Below are 13,024 nucleotides of genomic sequence, written 5' to 3' on the forward strand. Positions count from 1 at the left end.
TGACTGGTTTGTTTGATCCAGACATCGAGTCCTTCCCAAGGACCTGGGATGCCAGAATTTTATTGTCAATTGTTATAGATATCGTCGCAGAATATAGGCTGTTCCCAGTAAAGCTGCTTTTTGTAATTGGCTGATGGTGATTTCTGGGGCCCCTATGGTGTTGAGGTGCTCTTCAAGGTCTTTTGGCACTGCACCCAGGGCGCCAATTACCACTGGGATTATTTGGGTCTTTTTCTGCCACAGCCTTTCAATTTCCATTTGTAGATCTTTGTATTTTGTGATTTTTTCTATTTCTTTTTCTTCCTATTCTGCTACCCCCTGGTATTGCTATGTCGGTTATTTTCACTTGTTTTTCTTTCTTCTCGACTACAGTTATATCTGGTGTATTGTGTGGCAGATGTTTGTCTGTTTGTAGTCGCAAGTCCCATAATATTTTTACATCTTCATTTTCTTCAACTTTTTCAATTTTATGGTCCCACCAATGTTTGGCTACAGGTAGCTTGTATTTTTTGCAGATGTTCCAGTGTATCATCCCTGCTACCTTGTCATGCCTTTGTTTGTAGTCAGTCTGTTCAATCTTTTGACAACAGCTGATTAGGTGGTCCACTGTTTCATCTGCTTCTTTACAAAGGCGGCACTTGCTGTTTGTTGTGGATTTTTTGACTTTTGCTCTGATTGCATTTGTTCTTAGTGCCTGTTCTTGTGCAGCCAGTATTAAACCCTCTGTTTCTTTCTTCAAGTTGCCATTCTTAAGCCATTGCCAGGTCTTGGTGATCTCTGATTTTCCACTTATATTGTGCAAATATTGACCATGCAGGGGCTTAATTTTTCCATTTTTCTGCTTGGTTCTTGACTTGTTGCTTCTTGTAGGCCTGCTTGGTTTCATTGGTGTTGAATAGTTTCTCATTATTGACCATTTTAAGTGCATCTTCTTCACTGTCCTTGATATATTCTTCAAGGCCTCTTTTCTCCTCCTCTACTGTTTGATGGACTTGCAGCATTCCTCTTCCACCTGAGCTGCGAGGGAGGTATAGCCTATCTACATCACTGCAGGGGTGCAGAGCATGATTGATGGTCATGATTTTCCTGGTCTTACGATCTAGCGTCTCTAGCTCTGCCTGGGTCCTGTCTATTATTCCTGCAGTGTATCTGATAACAGGTATAGCCCAGGTTTTTATGGCTTGTATGGTGTTCCCGCCATTGAGTTTGGACTTGAGGATTTTTCTAACTCTCCTGATGTATTCACTTCCAATTTTGCTTTTAACTTCAGTGTGTGCAATGTTATCAGCTTGGAGAATGCCCAAGTATTTGTAATGTTCTTTCTCTTCCAGGTTCTTGATCTTGCTTCCATTGGGCAGTTCTGTTCCTTCTGTTTTTGTTATTTTTCCTCTGTTCATTATTAATGCAGCACATTTGTCTAGTCCAAACTCCATTGCTATATCGCTACTGAATATACGGACAGTGTTTAGCAGTGATTCGATTTCTGACTGGGACTTTCCATACAACTTCAGATCATCCATGTACAGCAGATGGTTGATTTTGCTTGATGTTTTAGATGTTTGGTATCTGAGGGCTGTTTTGTTTAGTATTTGTGAAAGTGGGGTCATGGTGATTACAAACAACAGAGGGGATAGTGAGTCCCCTTGGAAAATGCCTCTTCTAATGCTAACCTGTCCAAGTGTCTTGCCATTGATTGTTAACTGTGTACTCCACATGCTCATTGCTTTTTAAATAAATATCTGAATGTTTTTGCTGACACCAGTTGTTTCTAAACATTTTAGTATCCATATGTGAGGCAATGAGTTGAAGGCTTTCTTGTAGTCAATCCATGCAACACTTAGATTGGTTTTTCTTCTCTTGCAATTTTCTAAAGTAATTTGGTCAATCAGCAGCTGGTCTTTTGTGCCTCTGGTGTTCGGACAATTTCCTTTCTGTTCAACTGGAAGCTGTTTGTTAGTTAATAAGTGTTGCATGACTTCATCTGCTGTTATTCCAGTTAATAATTTGAACATGGTTGGCAGACAGGTTATCGGTCTATAATTACTTGGAACTGCACCTTTTGCTGGGTCTTTTATGATGAGATGAGTTTTCCCAGTTGTTAGCCATTGTTCAATATCACCTCCTTGCAAAATGTGATTGAACTGTTTTGATAGTTGTTTATGAAGGCTTGTTAGGTGTTTAAGCCAAAAGCCATGCAGTTCATCATCGCCTGGAGCAGTCCAATTTTTAATTTTCTTTGATCTTTCACTTATTACTTCTGGTGTTATTATTAGATCTTGCATTTGTTGGTTACATTTTTTGACCTCTCTCATCCAACCTTCATTATTAATGCAGCACACTTGTCTAGTCCAAACTCCATTGCTATATCGCTACTGAATATATGGACAGTGTTTAGCAGTGATTCAATTTCGATGATGATGATGATGATTCATAGTTTCTATGTATTGCTATCTCTAGAAATATCAAGATCAGTCAAGCCCAAAATGTCTTTAGCAACTTTTAAAAAGCTGTCAGAAATAGGAAGGCTCTTATTTCAGCAGGGAGCACCTTCCAGAGTCTCAGGGAGGCAACTGAGAAGGCCTGTCACTGCGCAGATGAACCTCTCCAGTTGATATCAATGTGAAGTGAGGTTCATAGCCAAGAAGACAATGAGGCTATTCACACGATGGGAGGCTAGCGGAAGCCTGGTGGTTCCTAGGCTAGTAACGTGCCTAAGTACCCCTCCCCTAAAACCAAGTTTGCGGAGTGAGTGCTCCGCAAACCTGGTTTTAAAGATTGTGAGTAGCTGCGGCGCGGCTCCGCGGCACTGTTACTCACGAGTAGACCCCCAGAGGGGAGGCGAAAAGCTGCCTTCCAGCTCCAGGGGTCTCTCCAGTACGCCCTGCGCGCTCATGCAGGGCATACTGGAGCTTCCGGGGGCCGTGTGGCCCCCGAGCTCCCAAGCCCCTGCCGGCTCCATCACGGAGCCTGCAACTGTGTGGGCGGCCGATCCGGCTGCCCAGGGCTCCCTCCCTGCTGGTGTGCGGGGAGAGCGGGCTTAGCCCTCCCTCCCCACTCACCCTTCTAAACCGGGTCTCACTGATCGTGAGCCCCGGCTCAATGAAGGTTTTCTCAAGATCAGTGAGAAGAGCTTCAGGTGAGTCTGCGGGGAGAGCAGGTTAACTTACCCCTCCCCACAGACGATTGCCGAGCTGTCCCTGGGTGGCTAGATTGGCCGCCCACACGATTACCGGCTCCGTCACGGAGCCAGTAGGGGCGGTGGGGATCGAGAACCACCCGCCCCCTGGAAGTTCCAGAATGCCCCACACAAGTGCATGGGGCATTCTGTGGAACCCCCCCCCCCGATGCCAGGAGGCTTGTTGTAGCCTCCTGGTTGGGGGGTCTTCTCGTGAATCGCTGTGCTGCGGAGCCATGCCATAGCAACTCACAATTTTAAAAATGGGCTTAGCAGAGCACTCGCTCTGCTAACCTAGTTTAAGGGGAAGGCTACTTTGGTGGGCTAGCTGCCATTGAACCATCCGGCTGGGCCGTGAGCCCGGTGATTCTCATTATGGAGGAAAACCAGGCTGGGCTCCCTTAGCCCAGTTTTCCTCCATTGTATGAATAGCCTGATTCTCTTAAATAGCCATGGTCTAAGCTGCTTAGGGCTTTATAGGTTACCAATCCCTTTTATTTTGCCCAGAAACTTATTGGTAGCTAGTGTGGATTTTTTTTAGTGTAGGTGTAATATAGTCTCTCTGAGATGATACCAGAGACCAACTTGGCTGCTGCATTCTGTACCAACTGTAGTTTCTGGACTACATACAAAGGCAGCCCCACATAGAGCACATTGCAGTAGTCAAGTCTTGAGGTTACCAGCATATTTACCATTGTTCTGAGGTCGTTTATCTCAAGAAATGGATGCAGCTTGCATATCAGCCAAAGCTGATAAAAAGCACTTCTGGCTACTGCCTCAATCCTGGACATCAGGGAGAGGTTTGGATCCAGAAGCACTGGGACTACAACTCCTATCATCCCCAAGGAATTATGGGAGCTGTCGCCCAACAGCATTTGGAGACTCAAGGTTAGGAAACCCTGTTCTGGGAGCTGAACTGTTGTTGTTGTTGTTGTTGTTGTTGTTGCTGCTGCTGCTGTTGTTGTCCTATTTAACTAATAAAACTGAGCATGTACTGTATATAGCACAAAAACAAGTACCAGCAGCAGGAATAAAAATTCAGCTCCCCTAAGCAAAAGAGATTAAGAGTGCTTTCTCTAGAAGAATGCAAGAGAAAACTCAGCTAAGGTCCAAGTTATCTTAGAGAGCGCCTTCTTCTGCATGATCCCCACTGCACATTAAGGTCATCTGAGGAGGTCTGTCTCCAGTTCGTCTGGTGGCAACCCAGAGGCAGGCCTTCTCTGTAGCTGCTCCTAGGCTGTGGAATGCACTCCCAGCAGAAATCCGTAATTCAAGATCATTACTGTCCTTCAGGAGAGCCTCTGTTTGGCCTGGTCTTCCAGGGCTTTAAATGATTGTTTTAAAATTGTTTTAAATGGTTGCCCTGGTTCTCCAGAGTTTTTTTAGCTGTTGAATTGTTGAATTCGTTTTATTCTGTTTTTATAGTTTTGATTTTAACTGTTCATTGGTTTTAATTGTTTTTACCTTGTTGTGAACTGCCCTGAGCCACTTTGGAAGGGTGGTATATAAATCAAATAAATAAATAAATAAATAAAACCATCAAACCTCTTGAGGGAGAGTGTTCCATAATTCTGGGGCCACCACCAGAAAGGTACTGCTGCTGGTAGATGGCACCCATAATGGATGGAACTTGGAGCAGGGCTTCACTGGCTGAATGATCCCCTCAAGACCCTGGTGGAAACAGTCTGGATCCAAACTGTGCAGGACTTACACCTTCTGTGGCCCTCCAGACCTCTTTAATTTCAAATGTTCTGGTGAAGGAAGCATTGCAGGGGTGCAGAAGCAAGCACATGCAGGCTAGTGATACCCTTACACAAATGAAGCATCAAGTAGCAGATTTCAAAGGGGGCACCATTTTCCTGCCTCCAGCTGACCACTTCCTGTCTGTATGTGCCAGATGTGTTTTTCAAAACAACCAAACAATCTCCAAATCGGAGTGGACATATCTTTCCACGCCTTGAGACCCACAAGTTATGCCTGTCCTGGCTGGAAGCACCATCAAAACCACTGTAACTAGCTTCCCTGTCTCATGACCATGGCTGTGGCACGAAATGGGGAAGCTCAAATAATGACACTGTCATGCGATGACTAGTTCTAAATGTTCGCAGCAGCAGGAGGGAGAATTTTCCAGCGGGCGGCCACTTTGGGTGGAATCTCTCCATTGGCCTGGCTCCAAGGATCTCTGCAAGTGGGGTCCAGGTTCAGGCTACAAAAACTGCTCCTTTGGAGCTCTCCTCTCCAGACTGGTTTTTAGCTCCAGTTCAGGATGGCCACTGGGACACATACCAGGACAGGGATGGCCCAAGATACTGTGGGTGCCCAAGGTGTCTTGCCCCATGACTCGGGTAGTGGCCAGCCTCCTTTTGAAAGCGAGCCTTGCAAGCTTCAGAAGTGGTGCAGAGGGTGGGGAGGAGTAGATGCAGGATGCCAAAGCCTTCTCTTCCTTACTGCTACTACTACTACTACTACTACTACAGATTTATATACCGCTTTTCAACAAAAGTTTCCAAAGCAGTTTACATAGCGAAATAAATAGAGAAAGGTGGTTCCCTGTCCCCAAAGAGCTCACAATCTTAAAAGAGACATTAGACACCAGCAACAGTCACTGGAGGAGTATTGTGCTGGGGTTGGATAGGGCCAGTTGCTCTCCCCCTGCTAAATAAAAAGAGAATCGCCACCTTTAAAAGGTGCCTCTTTGCCCAGTTAGCAGGGGTCCAAGCTTTGCAAGGAGTGTGAGGTGAGGCACTCCTTGCAAGGGCTGGGTCTAGGGCAGTGGCCTTTTTGCTGCCTTGCTGGTATCCCATTAGCCTGCTGCTTGAGGTGACTGCCCCCCTCGCCTCATGCAAAGGACCGCCCTTGTTCCAGGAGCTTGGAACAGTGAAGAGTACAGTCCATTGGAGCTCACTGTTCAGGCCCCTGTTGCTTGTTCATCATCAAGTACTGGGCTGCACAAAAAGCTGAGGAAGAAGCCCTTCTCATTTTGCACAAAAGAGCAGAACGTCAATTGCACCATCAACAATTATTAATATTATCAAATTCCTTCTTCTTTTCATTCCTTGCTTCTTTTGAGTGTTCTGCCTTAACAGTGAGCCCTTGGCTCGGAGCAAGCTATAAAGACATCAAACAGACTAAGTAAAGTTGCAGGAACGCTTTGTCTGGCTTCTTATCTGGCCCTCAGATGATGTCCCTAATTCTGTATGTTTGGGACTGTGGATGTTAAATCTGAGCCATAGCTTCCTTGGGCTGTGTCCCACTACCAGCTTCCAGCGTTAGTAGAGCTAGAGTATGGAATGATCCTGGGGTGACCATGCCTCTGAGCATGTGTAGAGTACCTTTCCACTACTTCAAAGCAGAGCCTAAGCACTGCATCAGTAGGACTTCAGCTACCTTTTCTTGGTTGTGCACCCTTTACAGCTGAGTAACAGGCCAAACTACAAAAAAGGAAACTTTCCCCATCACAGGCTGCATTATGATGAGTTCATCCTGGCTGGATTACTTGGAGTAGGTCTGCCACGATGGATTTGCCTAGAGTGACTCTGGACGGGGCCCAGGAATTTGACAAAAGAGCCTCAATATTCCTTTAATAGTTGCTTCCTGAATGGACCATTTACCTGCAGGGATATGGCAGAGACAATGTTGCCAGCAGACAGTGGTGGAAACAGAGGTTCTTTTCAAGGGAAATGGGTGTGGGTGGGAGACGGGCACTTCTAGGCTAGCTGGAGTTAGCTGAAACTAGACGTAGAGTCCTGTGGGAGGGCGGGGAGCTGCCCAAGTTGCTCTCCGGTGGATCATCTGCCTCCTGTGAGGGTGTCTGTTTGCTTTCACTGTGCTCTGCTCATTGTAAACAATGCAAACCTTGCAAAAGACCTCAGACTCCAGTGCACGCTCGCTCTCTCTCTCTCTCACCCCCCCCCCGCCCCCAACCTCTCCCTGGTAGTGCTGCTCTTGTTGGGACTTCTCACTGTATAGGGAAGTAGTGGGGTGTGTGTGTGACAACATTTCGAGAGGTTGTGGCCGGGGGGGGGGGGGGCTTCTTCTGCCTCTCACACACAGAAGTCTGCATTGCAGGTCCTCAAGAGCACCCAGGCAAACCACCTACCTCACAAGCCCGGCTCTAGGCTGGGGAAACCCATTTCGCCAAAGCCTGTAGGAGGGACTTTTCCTGCATGGAAAGGGGAAGCCCCGTTCAGAAATGGAAACATGCACTGGGATGAACAAAGAGATTCGATTGCAGTTTCACTAATGGGGCTTAGTGGGGGGGGCGGTTTTTGCTGAGTATTGGTAGGGCTCCTGTTTCCTTTGGTTGCCATGGTGCCCCTCCCCCCCACACCTTCAGCCCCCACCCCGCCCCAGTCATTGCCCTGGTTTGCCCAGGCAGCAGAATGAACAGATTTCCAGAGTGCAGCAGGCGAAGGGCCACATTTTTAATGCTTCCCCAGCACAGCAAGCGATGGTCTGGGCTAGGATTCTCCTCCCCAAAGGCCGGGTTTTCTATTTGCAGGGAGCTTCTTTTTAAACCAGAGCGGTGGTAACCTCCACCTACAGTCTGAAGTGGTACAGTCCTCTCTGACACCAACATTCCAGCTCCTCATTGGCTACATGTGTCGACCCGAGCCATAGAGTCAATGATCCAAGGATTCTCAAACTTGGGTCCCCAGATGTCGTTGGGTTTCAGCTCCTGTTATCCCCAGCCACAATGGGCAAAGGCTGCGAATGATGAGAATTGTAGTCCAACCACATCTGGGGGCCCCAAGTTTGAGAACCCATGCTGTAATAGGGTCATAGGAAACTGCCTTATACAAGTCAGATCATTGGTCCATCTATCTCAGTATTGTCTACACCAGGCCTGCTCAACTTTGCTCCCCCCCCAGCTGTTTTTGGACTACAGCTCCCATAATCCCCAGCCACAGTGGCCAAAGGCCAGGGGTTATGGGAGTTGTAGGCCAACATCTGCAGAAGGGCTGAAGTTGAGCAGGCCTGGTCTACACAGACTGCAGTGGCTTGAGCTTCTGCAAGTTTGCAGGCAGGAGTCACTCCCAGCCCTATCTTGGAGATGCCAGGCATGGAATTTGGAACCTCCTGCATGCAAGCCTGTGGGTGCTCTTTCCAGAGTGGCCCCATCCCCTAAGGGGAATATCTTACAACGCTCACACATGTAGTCTCCCATTCAAATGCAAACCACTCTTGGAAGAGCACCCTCAGGCTTGCATGCAGAAGGTTCCAAGTTCCCTCCCTGGCAGCATCTCCAAGTTAGGGCCAAGCGAGATTCCTGCCTGCAACCTTCTAGAAACTGCTGCCAGTCTGTGTGTAGACAATACTGAGCTAGATGGACCAATGGTCTGACTCAGTATAAGGCAGCTTCCTATGTTCCTGTGTTCCATAATCAAGACAGCCAAACTCATAACAATATTGACAGAGAATCAAGTTCCAGCAACATAGCCGTGTGTGTGTGTGTGTGTGAGTGTACACACTGACACTGGGCAAGAAGAAAGATCTCTGCTTCCTTCCTAACCATTGGGGGCATAATCCCACCCCTGCCCCCAAAGTGGCCAGTTCTGCATTGCCTCTCCTCTGATCAGCAAGGGGGGGTGGGGGTGCTCTCAAGAATGAGCCATGGACACAATGGGGAAATGGTGGCTAATGAGTTTGAGGGTCAGTTCTCCTGAGGAGCTAAAGGTATCAGATATTAAGGCGGCACCGCCAGGCATTCTGGGAGGAAAGAGAGCAACTAAAGCAGGCAAGTCTTAAGAGATACAGAAGAGAGTTAGAAGCTTGGTGAAAAATCACAGGTTTGCATTTCTTCTGTCATCTCTGCTGTGCCAGGATTAAGAGGGGAGCTCAGCCGTAACAGCCCTGTCCCTCCTGCAGTTCGCCTCCTGCAAATCCAGGTGGGATCAGGAGACAGGTGTGCACTCAGCCCTGTTTCTTCTTCCCATCCCTAGGATTAAGGATGGCTCCCTTTTGTGTACGTTTAATTGTTTCATGCAGAACTTTCCTCCTTTGCATTCCTAGCCCCTGAGTGAGGATCTGTCTCTCTTGCGGCGTTAACAAGAGCTGCATTGCCCGAAGACTGGCCATTCATTCATCAGGTGCACAGCTCTCCCTGATGAATGGCCAGTCTGCAGGCAGAGTGCAGCTCTTGTGAATGCTGGGATAGGGTGGGATGAGAGAGAGAGAGAGAGAGAGAGAGAGAGAGAGAGAGAGAGAGAGAGAGAGAGAGAGATGGACCCTGCTTAGCAAAGGGGCAATTCATGCTTGCTACCACACGAGAGGAGAGCTGGTCTTGTGGTAGCAAGCATGACTTGTCCCCTTAGCTAAGCAGGGTCTACCCTGGTTGCATATGAATGGGAGACTAGAAGTATGAGCACTGGAAGATCTTCCCCTCAGGGGATGGAGCCACTCTGGGAAGAGCATCTAGGCTCCAAGTTCCCTCCCTGGCAGCATCTCCAAGATAGGGCTGAGAGAGATTCCTGCCTGCAACCTTGGAGAAGCCACTGCCAGTCTGTGTAGACAATACTGAGACAGATGGACCAAGGGTCTGACTCAGTATATGGCAGCTTCCTCTGTTCCTATGACCAGCTCTCCTCCCCTTATATCAGTCACACTTACTGACTGCCACTGGCAAGGTTTCTGTCCAAATGGAGCAGGACTGTCCATACTTGATAGCCTCTTGTAGGGTTGCCGAATCTTCTTGGCAGGGCCCCTGTGTCTGTAAAGAGCTGAGTGATGGGCCAAAATGGAATAGGTGGCACTTTTACAGGTGTGAAGGTGCAGTCAGCAAGAAAGCTCTCCCTGCTGAATATCTGCCTGTCAACAATGAAAGACATAGATCAAGGTCCCTAAACGTTGATCCCTCCCTAGTGTTGGACAACTACTCCCTTTGGCCATTATGGCTGAGGATGATGGGAGTAGGAACCCAAGGTCAGGAAGAGGGTGGTAGCGGCTCATCCGAATGAGCCGGTGGGGGCAGGGCACCAAACGAGGTGCAGTGTCCTCTGTTTACCCACAGCTCCAGCTGCTCTTCTCTATCTCACCCCACCCTGCCCTTAATAAGAGCCACTCTGCCTTCAGGCTGGTCATTCATCAAGTAGAGCTGTGTGGACTGTCCAATGACTGACCAGCCCACACAGCTCCACCTGATGAAAAGTCAGCTTGCAGGCTCTCATTAATGGTGGGGTGGGAAAGGATAGGAGAGAGAGGGGCAATGTGGGTAGCCAGAGGCAGCTGCACCTCATTTGGCACCCCCCTACACCCAACCCTTAGGAGGAGCCCACTGCTGCACCAAAGCAACCCTCTCTGCACCTGCTTAGGAATGGAGCTGATCCACCCCCAAGCTAGAGATCTATCGAAACTGGATTGCCACATTTTCAGTCAGATTCCTATATTAAAAAGTGTGTAGGGAGGAAATGTTCCAGGATACCAGAGTTACTTTCTTAATATCCTCCTTTCCTGCCATGCATTCAATTGTCTGCAAATGAGGTTGCCACTTGTCCCGCCTAGACTTATTTTTGTGCCTTTAAAAGCCATCTAACGCAGAATTGAAACAGGTGTAGCTTCTTGCACCACTTGCTCTCTCTTCAAGGCACAAGAGCAAGGTCAGTAAAATAAGCAGCTACCTCACCTATAATTTGTACAATCCAAGCCTCAGTTACCATTTCCAGTAGATTTACCAGCTTTCCAACTGGCCTCTATAGCTGTGCCTTTAACACCAGCTTGATATGAAGGAATTGGTGAAGTTTTACACAGTACAGAGAGAAACATTATCACCTGCTAATTGCTGCACTGGAGTTAAAAGCCGTAGCTACTAAAGGCATTCAAAAATTGGGCAACTCTTGGGAACACTGTGGAGAGTGCTTAGCCTCAATGGATTAGATGGGGGAGAGTTTAAAGATTAGGGAGGCCTTCAGAATGATATTTGCTTGTGGGTAAAGGAGCTGTGTCACTTATTACTAGTGATGACATGGACACTAGCCAATATGTGTTTGTAACTAAGCAGGAAAGAAACCTGGCCTAGAGCGCCTTTAACAACAGCTGGCTTTCAGTAATCAGCATGCAATGCTTTGGGGTACGTCGAGATAATCAGCATTATTACTTACTAACATTTGTGGATCAAGCTGCCGTGAAAGGTGGAGAAGCAGGAGCCTTTTTTAAAAAGTTGTCAACCTTCCTTGTGATATTCACACAGCCTTAGTCCATGCAATATTCATGATAGCAATGAAACCTTAGGTGGGGGAACCTTTTTGCATGGAAATTGATTTAAAATCCAAGCATCTCTATCTAGAACACACCTCCTTAAGAGCAAAGGGGGAAAGCTGGAGTCCATTCTAGCAAACTTATGAATATAATCCAGTCACGGCTTTATCTTTGACCTAACCAGTGCATATGGATAATAAGGGTTAAGGCAGGGAGAGAGTCCTCTTGTGTCCTGCTCTGCCCTAGGAGGATTGAGGACGGGGGAAATCTTCCACCAGATCCGGGAACAATATGGAATAGCCTCTGGAGGCTTGCTCTAAAGAAGGGGAAAGAACAAGTGGGTTTTAAAGGCCATCTGGAGTTGGCATTAGCTGGAGTCCATGAATAGACAGTTCTCTGGACTGGATGTCTCAGATGGTCTGGCACGGAGTTTGCTCTCCCCCAGTTTAAAGCTGCAGCACGCCTCATTGGTTTCATGCACAAACCACATGGATCTGGGAGCATTGCAGGGGAGAGGAGAAAGTAAACTGGTTAAGTAAAGTCAGTAAACTGGTTAAAAATGTGGTGTTCAGTCAGAGAGTAAATGTTGCTCAGGCTGAGAGGAGATTATTATTAGGAATACAGGAACATAGGAAGCTGCCATATACTGAGTCAGACCCTTGGTCCATCTAGCGCAACATTGTCTACACAGACTGGCAGCGGTTTCTCCAAGGTTGCAGGCAGGAGTCTCTCTCAGCCCTGTCTAGGAGATGCTGCCAGGGAGACGCAAGCATGCAGGTGGTCCCATCCTCTAAAGGGAATATCTAACAGTGCTCACACATGCAGTCTCCTATTCAAAAGCAAACCAGGATGGATCCTGCTTAGCAAAGGGTCAGACAGAGCTGTGTGGACTGGTCTATGACTGGCCAGCCTGCACAGCTCTACCTGACCAATGGGCAGCCTGCGGAGGCGGGGCAGGGTGGAAGAGGGAGGAGCAAACAGAGCTGCAGGTAACCAGAGGCAGCTGTTCCTCATTTGGTCACCCTGCCTCCTCAGCTAGTTAGGATGGGCCACTACTGGAAGAGTGAACACAAGAACTGCCCTGCTGGATCAGGCCCAAGGCCCACCTAGTCCAGCATCCTGTTTCACACAGTGGCCCACCAGATGCCGCTGGAAGCCTACAGGCAGGGCATGCCCTCTCTCCTGCTGTTACTCCCCTGCAACTGATATTGAGAGGCATTGTGTCTCGGAGGCTGGAGGTGGCCCTGCTCTTTTAACCCCCATTAGAATAAACTGGAAGGGGACCCGGCATGGGCTGATCTGCCCCAGGCCCTACACCCTGCCAGGGCTCTCTAAGGACAGCCCTGCATCTTGTGGCAGAGAATTCCACAAGTGGATTATGCATTGTGTGAACAAGTACTTCTGTTTGTTGGACCTAAATTTCTTGGCAACCAATTTCATGGGAAGACCCCTGGTTCTAGTGTTGTGTGGCTTGAATAAAGATGGATAAATAAACCCATCTTCATTTATTTATTTTTATTTATCTGTGTAAACTGTTTTGGGAACTTTTGTTGAAAAGCGGTATATAAAAATTTGTAGTATAGTAGCGGGGGGTGGGAGGAGGTTAACTCACCTTTATAAGTATTCCAAAATAAAAGGTTATAAGACACAACCAAC

This window comes from Hemicordylus capensis, chromosome 4 (assembly GCF_027244095.1).
Source record: "Hemicordylus capensis ecotype Gifberg chromosome 4, rHemCap1.1.pri, whole genome shotgun sequence".
In the NCBI taxonomy this organism is placed as follows: Eukaryota; Metazoa; Chordata; class Lepidosauria; order Squamata; family Cordylidae; genus Hemicordylus; species Hemicordylus capensis.